The 22,240-nt window shown below is 41.6% G+C and overlaps 1 protein-coding gene across 8 annotated transcripts in view; it reads left to right on the top strand.

Annotated features, from left to right (window-relative positions):
* Window positions 1–1,421: 1,421 nt before the first annotated feature.
* The window catches only part of ATF7IP2 (activating transcription factor 7 interacting protein 2), a 53,608-nt gene continuing 32,789 nt past the window's right edge, over window positions 1,422–22,240 (top strand). For 2 of the 8 annotated variants that reach the window (XM_027827810.3, XM_037910095.2), the window contains exon 1: window positions 1,707–1,813. The gene's annotated coding sequence lies outside the window, so the exon portion shown is untranslated. Of the gene's footprint in view, window positions 1,814–2,056; window positions 2,370–9,696; window positions 10,545–22,240 lie in introns of those variants that run through there. The other 6 variants (XM_043523434.1, XM_027827813.3, XM_037910092.2 and 3 more) reach the window with 6 other exon arrangements.

The following is a 22,240-nucleotide window of genomic DNA, read 5'->3' as shown; positions in this document are numbered from 1 at the left end:
TGCAAATAACATAATGGCTGCTATATTTGTCCACCTACTGTTCCCAGCATTACCAGTGAAAGAGTCTTGCTCAAGCCATTTTCCTTTCCTTTCCATGACAGATTGGAAATATTAAGTGCACTGGTGACACTTTTTTGCTGATAGAGAAAGGGAGGCACTTAAAAATGACAGTAAGAATGACAAAAACATTGCCTATAAACAGTAGAATCTCGAAGTCACAAATGCCTCGGGAATGGAGGTAGTTTGTAACTCTGAAATGTTCGTAACTCTGAACAAAACATTTTGGTTGTTCTTTCAAAAGTTTACAACTGAACATTGACTTAATACAGCTTTGAAATTTTACTACGCAGAAGAAAATGCTGTTTTTAACCATCTTAATTTGAATGAAACAAGCACAGAAACAGTCTTCTTACTTTGTCAATTTTTTTTTAAACTTGCCCTCTATTTTTTAGTAGTTTACGTTTAACACAGTACTGTACTGTATTTATTTAATTTGGTCTCTGCTGCTGCTTGATTGCATACTTCCGATTCGAAATGAGGTGTGTGGTTGACTGGTCAGTTCATAACTCTGAGGTTCTACTGGTAACATCACTCTTGGACCTAGGCCCTGTCCTTCGATTTTTAAATGAGCCCATAACTTTGAGAGACAAGGTGGATGAGGTAATATCTTTTTACCTCATAATAACTTCTGTTGGTGAGAGAGAGAAGCTTTTGAGCCACACAGAGCTCTTCTTTGGGTCTGGGGAATGATGGGGAAGGCCTGAAGCAGAGTTGTATGTAAGCTTGAAAGCCTCTCTCTCTCAAAGTTGGTGCACTCCAATATTACCTCATCCACTTTGTTTCGCTCATATCCTGGGCCCAACACTGCACATTGCTGGGCCAATACACTGCAGCACCTTAGTGCAGGCCCGATCTCCACCCCACACACATTCAGCGGGTGCATTGCAAGGAGACCTACAGGAGAGCGGGTGCATGGCTGAATAAAGTGAGATTTTGAAGGGACACAGCAACATTACAACCCTTCAGCATAGGGAGAATCTTGAACCCTCAGGAAGGAGGGCCCAGGGCGCACAGCTTGCTCTCCACGAGGCAAGCCCAAAGCTGCTCTCCCAGGCAAAGGGGCAGGGAGCAGACATGCTGAACCTGGTGGGGGTGGGGGGAGGTAGAACGGGGTGGGGACAGAAATTAGGCTTGTTTTTGGCTTAATTGGCTTGTGAGTTGCTTGTTGGCGAGATTTTGGTTTTATAGCTTTTTGCTTTTTTTTTTTTTTTTTTTGGATCAGCTCTGGCTGGGGGGCGGCGAGGGGGGGGCAAGTAGGGGTAAGAGGGTGTGGGAGAGAGTCAGGGGTGCACGCCAAGGGAGTGCGGGGGGGCGTGGATCTAGTCACATAAGAGTGTTGGTCCAAGAGTGGTAGGGATTGGTTTGTTTTGCAATGGGATTAGCTCGTTTTTGGTTTATTGTGAAAGTCAGGGTGCTTATTTCCCGCCTGACAGTTGGCAGGGAGTTCCCGCCCTCTCGCTCCCCTGAGAGAAGAGTTGAGGGCCGGTGGAACCCTCTCTCCCTGCCCTGCGGGAGCCCTGGCCGACACCCGAGCGGGACGAGCTTGGCGCAGGCTCGGAGGCGCCGGGGTCCGCTCCCGGCGGTCGCTAGGCCCTGATTGGCCGGCGGCGCACCCTGACGTGCCCCGCACTCGGTAATCCTGCCCTTCCGTGTGGTCGCGCGCTGCGGGGCGGTCAAGTGTTGCTGCAACCGTCCGGTGCAGGGCTCTGCGGCGATTCCGAAGCAGCGGCTCATTGCTGCCCCCCCCTCCGCGGTGAGTGCGCCGATCACGCTGCCCAGAGCGCAGAGCCCGTCCCTGCTCCGGGCCGGGGGGTGCCCCTGGAGGGCGCCTGACCCCGCACCCCCTTCCCAGGAGAGCGCCCGGCCCCCGCTGCTCCCCTGGGCTTTCCCAGTGCGGGTCACGCAGGGGACCTCGCCCGCCCGCCCTGGGGGAGCTTAAACCTTCTCGAGCGTGTGAACCCCCCTTCCCGCTCCTCCCCTTCCCTGCTTCCGGCTGACTCGGGCCCTGCCCCCCGCGGGCAGCCACTGGCCTCCGAGTCCATGGTACAGCCTCGCTCCGAAGCGTTGTGCCCCGCCCCCAGGGCAGTGGATGCCTGAGGGGACGGGGTGTTTCAAGGGGGCGCCCATCCTGCCCTGCTCCTTAGGTGTGTTTAGGGGAGCACCCTCCCTCCGCCCCCTGGCGTGGTCCCCTGGCTGCAGCGTGCACATCTCTTCTCCACCTGCCCTGTGTGCAACTGGAGAGCCCTCCTAGGCTGCAAATCAGCCCCACTTGAAACTGTGAGAGTGAAATTGTGCAAGGTGGCTTGAAGGTACTGTAATGGGGGGCACCAAGCATAAGGTGGTAAATGGGTGGCCTGCCATGGTAAAAGACACAGGACTTCACTGTTTTCAAAGGTGTGAAGGCCTGATTTTTATTTGCTTCCCCCAAAAGGGGGAGAGTGAGGGGAAGAGTTTTGGCTTGTATTTATTTAACATTCAAAATTAAGTGCTTGTCTACACTAGCAAGTTGTACCATGTACTAGCTATGGCTAAAGCAGTAAAACCCTTCCTAGTGTGGACACAGTTACATTGGTATAGAGACACTATATACTAATGTAGCTATTCCTGTACTGGAACAGGAATAAATGTACAGTCTAAGTCACCTTTCCTCCGGTATGACGCCTCCACATTAGGGCTTTTACCAGTATAATTATTCCGCTTCTAGCTGAAATAGTTATACCTACAAAACTGGATGAGTAGACTAGGCCTCTGAATATGGGAGAGCTAGTGAAATGGTGATGTCACAAGAGTCAAAAAATAAAATTGACAAGAGAAGGGTGCTTTTGTTTTTTTTTTGCTAGACTTTTTTAACCTTTTGTTTTGTTTGTTCTTTGTAAGAACCAACAGAGTAGGTGTGGGATTGAACAAATGTTCGTTAAGTAAAGTAACAAATAAACTACCTGTATCATAATTATTGAAGACCTCAGTTGGCTTAGCTAAAGTACAGACTTGAAAATTCGTATGAATTTATACATTTTATTAAACAAAAGCAAATGTTACAGTAGTACTAGAAGTTACAGAACAGAAAATAAAAATGGTTTAAAAAGTTGTTTATAGCAGAATGAATATAAGAAAATACAGAATTTTTATTGAGAATCAATAAATGAAACGAATGAATGTCTTATCACATTACTTATCATTGGACACAGTACTAACTTATTGAATCGTTTTAACATATTTACAAAAGGGAATGTTGTTATCAACATAAACTCTGACTGGTTCTTTTTAGCCTGTCATTCACACTAATAAAGTTTGATTGCACTAAGTCAACCAATCAATTCCAAAGTTGGAATCAGGAATATAGACACTAAAAATATTATTGTTCAGAATTACCTCCTTTCAGGTAACAATTTTCATAGACATGCCTTTCTGCTCTCTCACTTGGGTACATCACACATGGAACCCCACAGTTACAGATATTGACAAACAATCTTTGCTATAGACAAGCACAGACTTACTCACTTTCTGCAAAACATTTAACTTCAATTAATTGAGCTGTTGCTTAATAAAAGAAAGTACATCTATGAGTGTCTCTACTTACCAGGCAAAAGCAGCATGGAAGTGTATTCCCCAGCTTGAGTTGGCATTTGGCAGTAATCGGTCGTAGAAAGAGAAACTCAGTTCAGAGTTCTGTAACCGTCATCTTTTTGTGCTGTGTTATTTCTGGATCTCCTTGGCAGACTTCCTCAATGCAGAACTTTGAGAGAAAGGATTAGTAGTACTTCTGAGATCATATCCAAATTATGATTCCAATCTTTCTCTGGGGTGTTTGGCTCAGAAGTGATGTGGCCACAGCAACATCTTGGTGTTTAGCTCAAGATACAATGTCCTGGTGCTTTGTTTTGGCATTTGGAAATATTCTTTATCCATGAGGATTTCTGTTGCTTTTCCATAGTGCCTCCTTGATGAAAAAGCATAACTTCTGTCATAGACCCATTCAAGTGTCTAATAATATCCCGGTGTAGTCATTCTGAAAAATCATGGTGTCTTAGGTCACATTTGCTAAAAATTCTGAGAGCCAGATATGATCCCTTCTTTAGATACTGATCTCAACATTCTCAACCTTATATTCCGGTAAATCACTTAATGTCCACTAATAAACCTCCACCTGATCATTAGACGTGTTAAATACAGAAATTTAATCAAACGATAATGTAACTTTTTAGTAGAGACTCCTAAAGCAGTTTCATATCCTATTTCAAATGACATCATGTTATGCTAATTTGTATTTTAGCTGTCTCGTAACTGGGTATATTGTTACACGCTTCCACTCAATGATACAAAATTTGTTAATCCATATTAATGGTTAATATAATTAATATCTACAATTTTTGGTGACTCCAGTTGGTTGCAGAGCTCTGGATAATAGCCATTAACTTCAGCAACAAATTAGTATTGTGGTTATGATAGCTTGTGTTAAAGATTCAGCTCCCTTGAAGCCCTTTAAATTAACGGGTTAGAAGTTATAATCATCTGTAGGGTTTTCCCGAGGTCCTTCCTTAAAATCGTGGGAAACTAAATTTGATAGTCCTGCTTGCTTTTTATCTTTAAAGAACAAAATAAAACTTTTGTTCTTTTTAGGTCATAAGGAAACAAGTAAGATACAAGCCCCATCTTATATTATTAATACTTTGCAGATCACATTCAAATAGTTCTGTGGCCTGGAAACTCTCCTGTGTCCATCTTAGATCATTGTCTAATGCCAGAGTCCCATTGAATTGAGAGGTTCATTGATTGATATAGATGTTAAACATCCAACAGCGCTTTTTATAAGAGGACTGGTGTGCCTTGTTGTCTTCAGACAAAATTTCCCCTCCCCAAGATGTACCAGTTGGCTAACTTCCACCTCTTCATGTGACTACAATTCAGTGCACTTTGTATAGAGCAATTATCAAACTTTTTCATAATGTAGCTTGCATTTTAATACAGAGATTGTGGAGGACCACCTCTCTTCCTACTTAAGATTACACCACATTTCTGTGACAAGTATTTTAATTGCTTACATGGAAAGGTTAAGTTTTTAAGGCATTTTTGCTTGTATCAGTTCAGTTTGGAAGCAGGAATGAAGGAAGACAGCATATGCAATGTGAGCTGCAATGTGGTCCATTATCCACAGCTGAGAACCTCTGGTATACCATTTGTAGAGCCTTTAGGTTCCTTTAGGATTTTTTTATTAATAGAGCATATATTCCTACAAGTTAGTAACATAAATTCCATGAATTCTAACTGCCGAACAAATCTATTCATATTGATAGAAATTGATTATAACTATTAAGGTGGCAGTGATCTTAAGAGTTAAAGCAAAGATTTCATTTTGACGAGTGTTTAAACTTTTATTTTTCAGAAATGAGATAAATGTGACAAAAGAGAACGTAAAAATTAAAATTCAGATAGTTTAATTTGTCACACTGTATTGATACAGTTTGAGGTGATACATACAGAATAATAAGTAAACCCCATTTTAAAAATTTTTTGGCTGGGAGTCTTCTTTTTTTTTTTTAAATCCTTTTTTGCGGGAAAAAAAGTATAAGATCCTGGGATTTGATTACTCTGCATCTGATAAGTACTTTTCTAGTGTTCAGTTTTCAATTTCAGTTTCACAAGTTACTGATTTTTATTACATCAGTGAAGACAACTTGCTCTCTAATGCAAAATCTTAATGGTGGCCTCAAACACTTCATTGTTTCAAGGCCTAAGGTACTATTTTAAAAGGAACCGTCTATCTTTTGGTTTTAAATTTTTTACATACTAATTACTACTGAGGGCATTCTGTGCCAAAAAAATTACAAATTCTGTGCACAAAATTTTAAGATTCTGCAAATTTTATTTGTCAAGTAAATATGGAAGCTTCAGCATGACATGTGGAGCATAGAGGTGGGAGATCACTGTGCAGCTCTCCCAACCCCCAGGTCATGGATTCAGCAGTAAGGCTGCACCCAACCCTGACACAGCGCAAGGACTGGGCCTGTTCCAGAAACACCCCAGAGCCCTGCCCCTCTGTGCCAGGTGCACCAGGTGTGGGCAGGCAGGCAGGCTCAGCAAGGCAGGATCCTAGTGTGGGGGGAATCCAGGTGTGGGTTGAGAGGGTTCTGTGTGGGGCAGTGCGGGGGAGGGATGTGGGTGCACAGGGGCTTGTTGAGGGTGGGGGGGTCTGGGTGCAATGGTAATAGGACTCTGCAGGGGGTCCAGGTGAAGGTGGCTGGGACTCCACAGGGGGGTCTGAGTGGGGGCGGAATAGAGCTCAGCAGCTGGGTCTGAGTGTGGGGAGCTCAGTAGGGGAGCCAGATGCTGGGGGACTAGAAAATAATATCTGCGTATTGTTTGTGGCTTGTAAGGAAAAGGCCCCAATCAGCAAGTAAAAGAAAGCCGAAAGAATAATAAGTAGTATTACTTGCAGTGTGAGAAGGATGTTGGTTCAAAAGTAACTAGTAAACTAAAGAGCTGCAGTAACAAGACAAACAAAAACTGTCTGGAAAAGAAACAAGCACAAACCTTCTTACTGTTCTTTTGGCCAGCAAGAAGGTGGGGAAGAGATAGGGAGGAAAGGCCTTGGGAAGAAAGGAGGTTGTAAATCTTATCTGGATTAAGATTAGAAATAGGGGTTAATTGTCTCACACTGGTTTTTAGCTGAAGCCAGTAATTGGCAATGATATCATTTGTTAAAGGGTATAAAAAGTAAATTCTTAAAGGGTTCATTGCTAATACCTACCTGACCGTTTGGGAGCCAACCGATATGGATCTAAGCAGCCCTGGGTTTAGGCTGTTTGTAAGTATCTTGATCAAATTCTTATCAATGTTTTATTACTGTTTGGATATAGTAAGTTGCTTATTATTTAGGCTTTTGGGGCATGTTTAGAGCAATTGGATTTAACAGAGGAATTTATGGGTAAATTAGTTTTTGGTGGTTTTCCATATTAATATCAATTTCAAATAGGGCTGTTGATTAATCGTAGTTAATTCACACGATTAACTGAAAAAAATAATCGTGATTAAAAAAATTAATCACGATTAATCGCAGTTTTAATAGCACTGTTAAACAAGAGACTACCAATTGAAATGTATTAAATACTTTGGATGTTTTTCTACATTTTCATATATATCTTGTATTTTGTGTTGTATTTGAAATCAAAGTGTATATTTTGTTTACAAATATTTGCACTGTAAAAATGATAAACAGAAGAAATAGTACTTTTCAGTTAATCTCATACAAGTACTGTAGTGCAATCTTTGTCCTGAAAGTGCGACTTACAAATGTAGATTTTTTGTTGTTACATAACTGCACTCAGAAACACAACACTGTAAAACTTCAGAGCCTACAAGTCCACTCAGTCCTACTTCTTGTTCAGCCAGTCATGAAGACAAACAAGTTGGTTTACATTTACAAAAGATAATGCTGTCTGATTCTTATTTAGAACGTCACCAGAAAGTGAGAACAGGCATTTGCATGGCACTTATGTAGCCAGAATTGCAAGATATTTGCATGCCAGATATGCTAAACATTCGTATGCCCTTTCATGCTTCGGCCACCATTCCAGAGGACGTGTTTCCATGCTGATGATGCTCGTTAAAAACAGGGCTTTGGAGCAGTACTTCAGCTCCACTCCAGCTCCAGGCAAAAACCTGCAGCTCCGCTGTTCCGGAGCTGCTCTGCGGGCTCCACTCCAAAGCCCTGGTTAAAAAAAAAATAGTGTGTTTATTAAATTTGTGACTGAACTCCTTGGGGGAGAATTGTATGTCACCTGCTCTCTTTTACTCACAATCTGACACATATTTCATGTTATAGCAGTCTCGGATGATGACCCAGCACATGTTGTTTATTTTAAGAACACTTTCACTGCAGATTTCACAAAACGCAAAGAAGGTACCAATGTGAGATTTCTAAAGATAGCTACAGCACTCAGCCCAAGATTTAAGAATCTGGCGTGCCTTCCAAAATCTGAGAGGGATAAGGTAGGGAGCATGCTTTCAGAAATCTTAAAAGAGCAACACTCCGATACAGAAACTACAGAACCCGAACCACCAAAAAAGAAAATCAACCTTCTACTGGTAGCATTTGACTCAGATAATGAAAATGAACATGCGTCGGTCCGCACTGCAGAGCCCGTCATCAACATGGCCGCAAGTCCCCTGGAATGGTAGTTGAAGCATGCTCATCTGGCACGTAAATATCTTGCGATGCTGGCTGCAAGAGTGCCGTGAGAACACCTGTTCTCACTTTCAGAGGACATTGTAAACAAGAAGGGGGCAGCATTATCTCCTGCAAATGTAAACAAACTTTTTTGTCTGAGTGATTGGCTGAACAAGGAGTTAGGACTCAGTGGACTTGCAAGCTCTAAAATTTTATATTATTTTATTTTTGAATGCAGTATTTTTGTACATAATTCTATATTTGTAAGTTCAACTTTCATGATAAAGAGATTGCATTACAGTACTGATGTGAATTGAAAACTACTATTTCTTTTTCAGATGCATGGAGTGGAAAATACAGGAAGCAGGTATAAATACACAGCACATGAAAAAATGGGAGTTGCCTTACCAAGTGGGGGGTCAGTGCTAACGAGCCAATTCAGTTAAGGTGGAAGTGGCCTATTTACAACAGTTGACAAGAAGGCCATAACCACATTACATCAGGCACACCATCAGGGACTTATTCACCTGCACATCTACCAATGTGATATATGCCATCATATGCCAACAATGCCCCCTGCCATGTACATTGGCCAGACCAGACAGTCTCTGTGCAAAAGAATAAATGGACACAAATCAGACATCAAGAATTATAACATTCAAAAATCAGTAGGAGAACACTTCAGTCTCCCTGGATACTCAGTAACAGACTTAAAAGTGGCAATTCTCCAACAAAAAAACCTTCAAAAACAGACTCCAATGAAAAACTGCAGAACTGGAATTAATTTGCAAACTGGGCACCATCAAATTAGGCCTGAATAAAGACTGGGAGTGGATGGGTCACTACAAAAACTAATTTTCCTCTGCTGGTATTCACACCTTCTTGTCAACTGTTTTGAAATAGGCCACCTTGATTATATTGACCCATTAGCATTACAAAAGTGATTTTCCCCCACCCCCCTACCCCTTGATATCACCCCTTCTTGTCAAACTGTTGTGAATAGGCCACTTCCACCTCAATTGAATTGGCTTGTTAGCACTAATCCCACCCCCCCACCCCCACTTGGTAAGGCAACTCCCATCGTTTCATGTGCTGTGTATTTATACCTGCCTACTGTATTTTCTACTCCATGCATCTGATGAAGTGGCTTTTAGCCCACAAACGCTTATGCCCAAATAAATTAGTTAGACTCTAAGGTGCCACAAGGACTCCTTGCTGTTTTTGCTGATACAGACTAACATGGCTATTTCTTTTGTTTTTTACAGTGCAAACACTTGTAATAAATAAAAAGTGAGCACTGTACACTTTGTATTCTATGTTGTAATTGAAATCAATATATTTGAAAATGTAGAAAACATCCAAAAATATTTAAATAAATGGTAGTCGATTAATCGCACTGTTAATAATAATGTTTAATTTTTTTAATCACTTGACAGCCCTAATTTCAAATATTAATAATTCCAACACAGCCACATTAGGTTAAGTCACTAATACAGACTTCCAAGTCTAAGTAGCAAGTAATTGTCAGACTTGGAAATAGAAGCTACATTATCTGACTCTTATTCCCCTTCAAAGAGGAACATTCTCTTTAGATGTGTGTGTGTGTGACCTGCTGAATTGATATGAAAAAGCCAAGAGAAAATACAGCTACCCCATAGATGAGTCATAGACACCTTCAGTTTTTCTATTCTTATATCATGATCCAACGGTTGGAAGTCGAAGCTAGACAAATTAAGATAGGAAATCAGTCATAAATTATTGACAGTGAGGGTGATATCAGAGACTCCATTTTAAAATCCCTAGATCCCTGGTTTCCATTTTAAAAAAGCAAGAGTCATTCCATCAATAGATGGAAGCTGCAAGTCACAGAGCACTAAATGTAGAATTGTCAGGAAAACCAAATTGGTGAGGAGAAAGGTGTGAAACAACCAGTGATTCAGCAAATCATACCACTATCAGGTAAATAACAGTGGCAAGCTAAAAATAGAAACTGACAGCACAATAAGGTAAACAAGTAGGATGATGTGTCTAAAAATAGAATTGAGAAATGGTATAAAGGTCAGTGTGTCAGTTAAAAGCTGACAGTTAAGAAGAGAACACTCTCGGAAAAACAGCAGCAGAGGGAGTCTTGTCCTGTCACAGGAGTTGAGCAGAGAGCTGAGAAGAGAGAAGAACTGCTGCCATCAACGACCTGTGGAGACTGATTACCCTCACAGAACGTGGCCAACTCAGCTTCACCACTAATTGGAGAGCGTGCAGTAGCATGGAGAGAGAGAGTGAGCACAGGAGAGACAATGCAGCATAGTCAGTAAATGGAGTAAGTCTGTTAGACGAAGTTATAGTCATAGTTATAGTACTGTGTGCGTGGGTGGGTGGGCATTAATGAAGTTGTGTTAATTGTGGGGGGAATTTACATATATAAGACTTAAAGAACGTATAAGAACTGCTGTCAGTGACCTGTGAAAGACCGGCTATCTGATGTGAGGTGCAGCTACCTAGGATCATCTCCACTGTATGTTGTTGCAATTTGGGGTGCTCTTTACTTTATTGTAGGGATTTGTTTTTTGGTGGTTATTGTGTCAGGGATTGTTGTTTGCACCAATAAAAAGATGCCTTGTTGTGGAAAGAGTACTGAATGTGTTAGTCATTTATCGGAAAGCTATATCTGTGTCTTCCAAGTATTTCCTTAGTCACCCTGGAGACCCATAATTAATGAGAACAGATTTAGTTACATTCTGGGGGTACCCTACATCCGTTTTCAGGGTAACAAGCGTAATTAACCATTGGAACAGTTTCAAGAGTGGTGGTTGATTCTCCATCGCTGACCATTTTTTAAATCAATATTGGATGCTTTTCTAAAAAATCTGCTCTAAGAATTATTTTTGGAAAGTTCTCTGGCCAGTGTTATACAGAAGGTCAGGCTAGGTGATCCTTGGAATCTCTGGATCTTTATTCTTCCTTGAAACTTAACTTGCTGTCTAATATGTTGAAAAATGACTGTTTTTCTAGCAGTGATCTAGATTTGCTTATAGATGGTATAATCTGTTTATACTAGGTCATGAATTAAAATGGCATGAGATAGAATAATATTTCCTTCCTCTCCCCCACATTCCTTTTATGTGATTACTTTGTGACAGAAAAATGTGAAAGAATGTCTTCAGGATAATGCAATACAATTTCTTTGGCTGGGATTTTCAAAGTAGCCTGTGGGATTTAGGTGCCCAAACCCCATTGAAATTAAGTGGGAGTTGAGCACCTCATTCCTTTGGGGTTTGTAACCAGTTAATAATTTGTTGGCACCTAACACAGTTTGTGGCAACCCATGTGGTTAATATGCATTAACTTTAGAAAACTGCGTGTCTACTTTGCAAATATCCTAGGCTGTCACGCGGTTGTTAGCTTGGAACTCAGTCATCGCACTTACTTTGAGGTGTAAATGATGCTCCTAGTTCTGCCTACATAACCAGATAGGCAAGTTGACTTTCCACCTAGCCCTCTTTGGTTGGACATCTGGAATGTATTGCCCCACCTATTGCTGCTTTGTATGCATATCTGCTAAACACGCTACCTCTCCTTTCTGTAAAGCATTACAGGATAGTTGCCCAGATTTTCCAGGGTTGGTGTGACATTCTATACTTTGGGGGAGTGTGCTGTAACCCCCATATTCCTCATTTTCATATAATCATGATCTTACATATAAAGCATACCTTGTAAGGTATCAGGGAAAGGTTATGATCTGCTGAAAGTCGTTTCTCTATCCATATGTATCATTAATGCATATGAAGTAATGAGAATTGTGTAGTATGGTTGTCACTAAAACATGCGGTAAGTTGGGGGACTCAGCCAGATATTAGCTCCCCAGAGGCAACAGCAAGTAAAGTAACCAACGCCCGGGCAAGGTGTCAAACAACCCATCAACAGCCGTTGTCCAGCAAGGGAGCTACAATGCAATGACTCACCTGCATGAGGGCATGCCAAGGGAATTGCTCGACCTTGCTTGGAGAGACTCAGTAATACTCACCTGACTCTGAAAGGGGGGGGAGGGGGCAAAGACAAGGGGGAGGAAAGGACATGATAAAAGGAAGAGATGTTTGCCATGCTCTTCGTCTCTCTTCCACCTACACCTGCAGATACCACATCAAGCGACTGAAGCACTGATCAAAGAGGAGAGCCTGGCTGAAGAGCAGCCAGCCAGCCTGTGGTGAGAATCATCTACGTTTGTAAGAGCATTGACAGTGTTAAGATCAGCTTAGAATGAGTTTTGCTTTTATTTCATTTGACCAAATCTGGCTTATGTTTTGACTTATAATCACTTAAAATCTGTCTTTATAGTTAATACATTTGTTTGTTCTACCTGAAGAGGTGCGTTTGGTTTGAGATGTATCAGTGGCTCTCCTTGGGATAATAAGCCTGGTACATATCAATTTCTTTGTTAAATTGACGAACTTATATAAGTTTGCAGCATCTGGCGAGCATAACTGGACACTGCATGATGGAGATGCCTAGGGTTGTGTCTGGGACCAGATATATTGGCTAGCGTCATTCAGTTGCAAGTAGTTGGGAGCAGCTTACATGCCAGAGGCTGTGTGTGAACAGCCCAGGAGTGGGGGTTCTTACAGCAGAGCAGGATAAGGCTGGATCCCAGAGTCAAGGACTGGAGTGACCTAGCAGATCACCGGTCCGGATGACACCAGAGGGGAACATCAAAGTTGGATGCAAGGAATAGACCGCTTCTAAGACATCTGTGTCTTTTAGTATTAGACTGCGTTAAAAATCTATGTTGCATGGACTAAAAAAAGACTTCTAATGACGTTTGTTCCTCAAGTGCATTCTCCACAACTTGTGTTGAGAAAGGGATGCCCAACCTCTATGATATTGTAAAGGCAGCCCTTTGGGCATTCTTACATATCATTTTACATTGTTAAAGATTTGACAAGGATTTCAGTTTTGGCCAGCCAGTCCTCTGTATTGTGCTTCATTAATATCAGCCTTTCGGGGGTCTCAGTTCTTTGTATGTTGTGTATCTGAGTTCCGTTGGTGTTTTCAATGTCAGGGCTGGTTCAGAGAATGGCATAGTAAAATCTTCTTAATGCACTTTGACTGGGAAACCCTAGAAAACGAGCATGTTTGTTTACTTGTTCACAAAATTCAGTAATTTGGCAATCACGGCACAATTTAATTTTGATATTTTGTAATAGTCAAGTAAATTTAAGCACATTATTTTGAAGGTAGTAAACTGTTTGAGACCTCACAAAGACTTCTACTGAATATTAGAGAAATGAAGGGACAAGTTAATTTATGTGCAAATTATAAATGTGTATATTAATAATATACAGATAAAATTCTACTGTAGGTTTTTTACCTACTATTTTGTTGTCAGTCTTTTTTGATAACATTCCATTCTGTATTTTGTGAATTGGGATGATTTGTAATTTACTTTGTAAAGAGCTGCCACTGTTAGCAACAATGCCAGACCCAAGCCCAGATAAGAGGAGGGTTCTGCAGCTGGGTTAGCTACCCACTCATGTAAAACCTTACTGCACCAGAAACTGTTCACTTAAACCAAAAGTTGAGGAGAGTAGGTGCAGATAGAGCTCAAAACCCAAGTAGTCAGATCTCAATGAAAGCTGAGAACTTGAGACATCAAATCCTGAAGACCAAGTCTGTAACAAGAATAGGGACGTGGGGAATATATGTCCTTTGTATAGTATAGGAAAGCTGGCACATGTTATATGAGAATTGAAAAAATACCATCTGATACTTTGCATCAGTGAGATGAAAAGGTGAGAGAGTAGCAAGATAGTGTCTGATGGCGCTATAATCTTATTGATGAGGAAGAATGCACAAAATAGGTATAGGAATTATTCTGCATAATATTACAGTGAAGAAGACCGTGTTGACTTGGGAGCCACTGAACGACCGAATAGTACTAGCCAGCTGCAAATAAGACCTTTCAAATATACAACAATCCTTGTCTATGCACCAACACATACAATAGGTGACACTGAAAAGGATACTTGCTGCACCTGCTCATAGAATGTATTGGATGACATGCCTAACCATGACATCAAATTGATGATAGGTGACTTAAGTGCACAAATTGGCAACAGCTCTGCTGACTGGGAAAGAGTGATAGGCACAGCAGTGGAAGGCATCTGAACTGATAATGGTAACCAGCTCATGAATCTCTGTGGCACAAACACTCTAAATATAAGAGGCAGTTTCCTCCAGCAGGAGGTTTTACAGTCTCACAAGGACATCAGCAGTGAATGCAACTGTCAACCAGATAGAACATGGGTGAATATCTAAGAGATGAAATCTTTTTTGGGGGGTGTCACAGTCATCAGAGCAGCAGTGTTGGCTCAGATCATTATATTTTAGTGTTATAGATGTAGATAAGTTCAGAGTCAAAGAAATGCAGATCAGATTGCACTTAGCAACTGTTCCAGTGTTTTACAGGACCAGGCTGATAAAAGTGTGGATGACAGAGGGCCAAACTGGAAGAAAACTGTATAGAGACAGCAGAAGTAGTAGTGGAGTGCAGAGTGCAGAAGAAAGATGCTTGGATTCCATCTGGAACATAGGCAGTGATCGATGAACAGGCAGCACTGAAGGTGAAAAAGTAACCATGCAAGGCGCGGGCAGAACTGTTCGAGGCAGGTGAAATATATGGAGAAAAAGACAAAGAAGAGATGCAGGCAAGATAAAAATGATTTCACAAGAAGCTGCGGAGGCAGAGGAAGCAGCACAGAAGTGGGGAGACTTCAAGCAGCTCTATAGAATAATGAAAGACTTTGCCAGAAAAATCAGACCATTGCAAGTGATGTCCATGAGAAGCTCTGAGGCGGATGCTGAAAATGCATGAAGAACAAGCTGGACTCTGGAAAGAACATTTTGGTTCCATTTTAAACTGTCCAGAGCTAATGATCATGCACAGGTTTGAAGGAAATGCCAATTCTAAGTTAGAAATAGAAGAGGAACCAATAACACCTGATGAAATGAAAGCATCCATCAAAGGCTTCAAACAAGGAGACGCTACTGGGGTTGAAGAATTCAAGCAGAGATACTAAAGGCAGAAGGTGAAGTTTTGATTGAGTAGCTAACAAAACTCTAACAAAATATGGGTGAAAGAACAAGTGGTATAACACTGGAAAGATGGCATCATTGTGACATTGCCAAAAAAAAGGTGATCTTAGTGCATGAACTGGCAAGGTATTGTACTGCTATCTCAATCCTTGGCAAAGTATTGGCTACTGTTATGCTGAATAGAATGAAGAAGCAGTGGATTGAATATTACAAGAAGAACAGGCTTGGTTCCATGCAGGAGATCATGTTTGGAATACATATTCGCTCTTTAACAGATCATCAAAAAAAACCTTCTGCTTGGCAAAAACCCATCTTAATCAACTTCCTCAATTTTAAGAAAATATTTGATAGTGTCCACAGAGAGACCCTGTCGAATTTTGCTAGAAGCTATGGGATACTGCACAAGCTTATCAACATAATAAGCAGTTAATATGATGGAAGTAGATGCACAATAAGATGGAAGTAGATGCACAGGCCTAGGTGAGTGGTTCGACATTGTGACCGGAGTTAGACAAGGGTGTGTGTTATCACCAATCCTCTTTGTATTAGCAATAGAGTTGGTGATGAAGTGGGGAACAAGTCATTGTGGATGGTATAAAGTGGGTTAGTGGAGATGAGTTACATGACCTTGACTTTGCTGAAGGCTTTGCTTTACCAAGTGTGATGTGGAATGGAATGACTGCCCTTACATCAGAGGTGGAACAGGAAGTAGCAAAAATTGGACTGATAGGAAATGCAGAGAAAACCACAATTAAGATAAGAAACTGGACAAGAGATGCAAAGGGGTACATGCATGAAAAAGAAATCACAAAAATAGCAGAGCTCTACTTTCTGTGGGTGTGATGGCATTTGAAGGTGGCTGCCATAAAGATATTCATACGAGATTAAGAAAAGCAAAAACCACTTTTGGAAGGATGAACATCATCTGGTCAAACAGAGGTTTCCACACCAAACTAAAGGGCAGATTATCCCCAAGCATGCTACTGTACGGAGTAGACACTTTGCTGATGGCCATGGCTAACAAAAAAAGAGATTGGAGGCTGTCCATCACAGATGGCTGAGAAAGATGCAACATATTTCCTAGAAAGACAACAAAATAACATGAGAGTAAGGGAGCTGACAAAGCAGGACATGTTAGAAAATATTGTTAAAGAAAGCAGGCTCAGGTGCTCAGGACATGTGCACTGTATGGAAGATGGGAGACATGCTAAGCAATCATTGAATTGGGCACTCAAGGAAAGAAAAAGAAAGCAAGGAAGGCCAAAAAAAAAAAATATTGGCAGAAGACCACCCCGGAAGCTATTGAATGAGCTGGCATTACCTGGGAAGCAATACCATACTTAGTGAGTGACCATAATCAGTGAAGGAACTGGATTGCCTGTTGCAAGAGAAATTGATTTGACAATGCCACAGACGTTTTGTGCACTCAAGCCACCACTAACTGGAAGCGAGAACACCACGTAGGTAGAAATAACTTGAGGTTTATATAAGCGTATGAAATAGCTGCAGCTGCAGTTTTGCTGATGAGGATGGAAAGTAAAATTGGAAGAATCATGAGAATGGGTGTAAGTGTGGATGGCTGATCTTGGATCTGGGTGTTCCCGATTATGAGTTTTTGCTGATTTTATGATAAGGAGTTGCTTGTAGTAACCCCTTGCAAACTAACAATTTTCCTGTGAGTTATTAGCTTTGTTTTGAGCAACGTATAAAAAGATTAGTCAGAGTGAATAATTTTGGAGAAGTTCGGAGAGCTTTTCTATGAGCTAGGAGGCTGACATCCAACTCCCCAGCAGCTAGGAGGAAGGCTGGCCACCAAAAACCTGCCACTGATCATTCAAAACATCTCGGACTTTGGGTAGCTATATCTGGGTTGCTCTAGACCAGTGGTCAGCACCCTTTCAGAAGTGGTGTGCCGAGTCTTCATTTATTCACTTTAATTTAAGGTTTCGCTTGCCAGTAATACATTTTAATGTTTTTTAGAAGGTCTCTCTCTATGTCTATAATATATATAACTAAACTATTGTCGTATGTAAAGTAAACAAGGTTTTCAAAATGTTTAAGAAGCTTCATTTAAAATTAAATTAAAATGCTGATCTTACGCCATCAGCCTGCTCAGCCCACTGCCAGCCTGGGGTTCAGTTCACCTAGGCTGGCAGCAGACTGGGCAGGGTCTGTGGCTGGGACCCTGGCTGGCAAGGGGCCAGCAGTCAGAACCCCAGACTGGCAGCGGGCTGAGCAGCTCAGCCCGCTACCAGTCTGGGGTTCTGTCCACCGGCTCCTGCCAGCCAGGGTCCCAGCTGCCAGCCCCACTCAGCCCGCTGCCGGTCTGGGATCCCGGCCCTGCCCACATAGAGTGGGTACCTTCTCCCTGGTTCTAGACTATTGCTATTTTAGATGTGTGCTTTGACTCAATGAAAAAAGATTTTTGGGTAAAGCACTCTTGTTTGTACCAATCATTTATAAAACAGAAGAGCTGTGTCCCCATTGATTTATTTCCTGAATCCACCTGGAGATAGGAAAAGATAAGATACGATAGTATCGTGTTAAGAAAACCCTGGGTAACGTGCCCAATGTGTGAGCAGCACAGAGGAACTAAGATCTAAGGTAAGGCTGTAGTGAGTTGTTGGATTTAACAGTATTATTAGAAACTCCAGCGCTGCCTCAATAAGCCAGGCAACTAATAACTGGGATCGTAAGGTCAGCGATACCCCTTCATATACTATTTGGGTTTTGCTAATTTTAAGTTGCTGAAGGTTTTGGTTATTGATAAGATGTCAGATAAGCAGAATTAATTAATTTATTAATGAAAGTTAGATCAGCAAAATTTAATAAATTACCCATCTGGAAAACAATCTTGCAGTGATTATATCTTCAGTCTGTTCCATTTTTGAGCTCAGTTTTGCTCATATTTATATTACCCCTACACATCTTTTCTTATCTAGGTTTGTACGTAACATTTCAGATATCAGTAGACTGTAGACACATTTGTGGTAACTGTAACTAGCACACAGTTCATATTTGGCGAGCCTCAACAGAACACCGCATTTTTTGACAGATTTTTGACATATTCTGCACATTAAAAGAACAAATGCTACAGCAGTTCAACTTTCAAGATAAGGCTTTTAGCATGAAATAGGCTAATTATTTAAATGTTAATATTTTTGTTTTGAAAAAAATAGTTTGTGGTTTTTTATTCCCAGGGACTCATGAATCCTTGTGAGCAGGAAGAAATAGCTGCAAAGGTGATGGGGTTAAATTTAAGTTTCTAATGCCTGGGAAAGAATAAGGTTTTTAGGTTGGGGCTCAAGCCAAGTGTTTTGTTTTATTTAAAACTTAGCTCCTAAATAGCACATGAACCTTATTCCTGCTAATGACAATTGGCAGAAGGGTTACATTACTATTTCTTGTGAAGTTCCAGTCAGGGATTATTGATAACTAGTCCCCTGGAGTAGCATTTAAAAAGCCTTTATTTTTAAACATGTCTCCCACTGCTGGTGAGGGGACTTCATGCTTGTAGAATTAAAGGGTCTTGAAGAAACCACATTAGTAGATAAGAAACTCTCCATCCTCTAATTGTAGCCAGACGTGCCCTCCCTCCCTGCCCGTCCTTTGCTCTTTCGAATGCGGTCTGCATAGTTTCCTGTTATGCCGTTACAAAGTCACAAGCAGCAGTAAGTCCCGAATGATGTTAGATGCTTGCTTAAAGCTGCATTGCTCTATATAATCGATTGTATTCATGCTTATGAATATGTAATCAATTAGTGTAAGGAATGAGTGAGAGAGTGTGAGTAACAGCAAATGGCAAAACAAAGAAGCAAATATCGCCTTTTATGGAACCATGGTATTATCTTGGTGCCAGTATACATCTCAAGACAGGTGGCCAGGTCAAGGGTACCAACAGGGAAATGTAACAGCACGCTAAACTCAGGACCGGACCGGAAGCAGTAGAACCGTCCCATGGATCCGAAGGGACTTCGGGGACTCTCGTCGCCTCGCAGCCGGTCTCTGGGCAGCTGTAGCCCGGTCAGCCTTGAGAACCTGTGAAATCGAAATCCACCTATGCCCGCATCTGCAGCCGGTTAGCATGAATGTGATGTGTGTGTGTGTGTGTGTGTGTATGAGTATAGCTGTATTAGACAAGCTCAGCTCACGCCAATGAACAAACCTCTGTGCTGCTCAAGTTCACCTTTTGTGGGGGCTCATTCCTTGGCTAGTCCCAAGGACAGGTAACATGATAACTGAAAGGGCTGAACAAGCTTTTAAATTCTTACATTCATTTTCCATTTGCTAATGTTTATCTTTTGTCCACTTACTCTTGACACACACTGTATACTGCAGATGAAACCTCAAAACCACGATGTTCTGAATGGCTACACAGTTTAGGCAGATATTGTTGCCCGTTCCCTGGAATCAGGCAAAGAAATAACCACAAACAAAGGTTGAATTAAAGCAGTGCTGAGGGCTGATTTATTGCTTGCTTTCCTTATTTGCACAATTATACTCACACACACATTCCATGCATACTGGTGACAGGCTGTAGATGCGGACGTTGCTTTCGATCTTGGGTGACTGAGACTGGTCAGGTTCCAGCTTCTCAGAGACCAAACCGCTAGGCGACAAGAGTCCCCGAAACCCCTTCGGGTCTGCAGGAGGACTCTACTGCTTCTGGTCCGGTCCTGAGTTTTTGCTGTCATGGATGACATCTCTCTCTGGCCGCTACTGCAGTAGGTTTATATACAGCCCCATATACACCTTGATCATCCTTACATGGTAATATTTCGTTTCAAGCCTTGTGATTGGTTTCTTACACTCATACTGTCTCACTCATTCGTTACATATTGATTGCATATTCATAAGCATGAATACAATTAGTAATATAGCTTTAAGCAAGCCCCTCATATCAGCGAGGATTTGGGCTGGTGTTTGTGGTTCAGACAGGAAACTGTGCAAACTGCAATTTTAGACATGACAGGAAGTCTACACAGAAAGACTGCATTTGAAAAAGCAAAAACTGGGGAGTAGATAAGGGAAAGGGCTGCCCCTCCTCCCCAGGAGCAGAAGCTGTTGCTGTCTGGGGACGGCTAAACCATGGATGGGGGCCAAGCCATGGATGGGGCCGCAGCCGGCTATAGATATTTCCTCAGCAATAATAGCACCCTTGGTGTCTGTTTCAGGATCATATTTATAATCAAGAACATAGCTGCCTGGATAAGTTTGGACTTGGCCATTTTAAACAGTCTGTCGTGATTTACACCAGTGTCTAATGCAAGTCAACCATGTCCATACTGGACTGGTCACAGCCCAGGTTTATAATGACTGTGCCACCTGTCTCCTATCAGGGCGGACACAACAAATATACTACTGGTGTAACCCCAACAAAGAGGATCCGTGGAAGAGATAACATTACCATAGTCACATGGAATGTAAGGATATTGAGACAAATAGGGAGGTTGAAAGAACTCATGGACGAAATGGAACAATACACCTGGCACCTCCTAGGAATCTCTGAAGTCAGATGGAAGAACTTTGGAGAGGCACTAACAGAAGAAGGCCATGTACTCTATTACAGTGGAGAGGACAAACATGTAAACGGCGTAGGATTTCTTGTGAATAAAGATATTACGGATTCAGTATTAGAATGCCACCCAATATCCAGCAGGCTTATTTCCATCTGTCTAAAGGCAGTACAGTTCAGTATCACAGTGGTACTAGTTTATGCCCCTACAACAGACTGACAGTAAGCAAATTGAAGATTTTTACAATCCTCTTCAAGACATCGATAAGGTACACAAGAAAGATATCCTGATTGTACAGGGAGATTGGAATGCTAAAGTGGGTACTGATGCACAGGCAGATTGGTGAGATTATTGTGGCCCTTTCTGTAATGCAGTAACCAATGAGAAAGGACTGAGACTTTTGGAGTTTGCCAGCTATAACAATCTGATTCTTACAAACACATTAGGAGCACATAAAGCATCCAGACAATCAAAGTGGATCCAGACAAAGCACCTGATGGTTTACATCACAGTCGGATTGGCTTACATCATGGTGCAAAACAAGGAGCTTCCTTGGTGCTGATATTGGAAATGATCACGACCTTGTAAAGCTAAACTTTTGGCTATGTCTAAGGAAAATCATCAGGTCAAAGTTCACCAGAATCAAGTTTGACTTAGAAAGACTTAGAGACCGCAGCATTGCGGAGTCATTCCAAGCAATGATTGGCAGAAAATTTGCTCCACTGCTTGCTCTAGAGGAAGACATAGAAACAATGACCAACAGTTTCAACGCTGTAATGAGTGAGGCAGCAATAGACATCCTTGGGAAACACTATAAGAAGACAAAATCTTGGGTCACAAATGAAATACTACAAATGTGTGACATAAGAAGAGCACTCGAGAGATAAGAACAGCATGGAGGGAGCTGATAAATACAGAGCAATTGGCTGAAAGATCAAGAAAGAAATGAAGCTGGCCAAAGAGATATGGATCGAAAAACAGTGCTCTAAAATTGAAGAGTGTATCAATAATAAAAATTACAATGTGGAAGGCTCGTTTGCTAAAGATCTGGTGACGGAGAGATGGACCAAAACTAACGCAATTCACGACAAAGAAGGGAGCAGTCTCACAGAAGAAAGGGATGTCATCAATAGGTGGACAAATTGCTGTTCTGATCTATACAACCACCAGACAAATAGAGATCCTAGTGTCCTAGACAGCCCAAATTCAGCTGATGAGGATGACTTTCCAGTACTGTATGAAGAAGTGGAGACAGCTGTGAAATCACTCAAGAACGGAAAGGCTACAGGTTTTGACAACATCCCATCCGAACTGATGAAATTCGGAGGAGAAATAGTAATAGATGTACTCCCCAAGATCTGGCAAACCGGTGAGTGGCCCTCCACGTGGACACAGTCACTAGTCATCAGTC

This window comes from Chelonia mydas, chromosome 10 (assembly GCF_015237465.2).
Source record: "Chelonia mydas isolate rCheMyd1 chromosome 10, rCheMyd1.pri.v2, whole genome shotgun sequence".
NCBI classification, from domain to species: domain Eukaryota; kingdom Metazoa; phylum Chordata; order Testudines; family Cheloniidae; genus Chelonia; species Chelonia mydas.
This window is presented reverse-complemented; position numbering and strand designations above follow the sequence as displayed.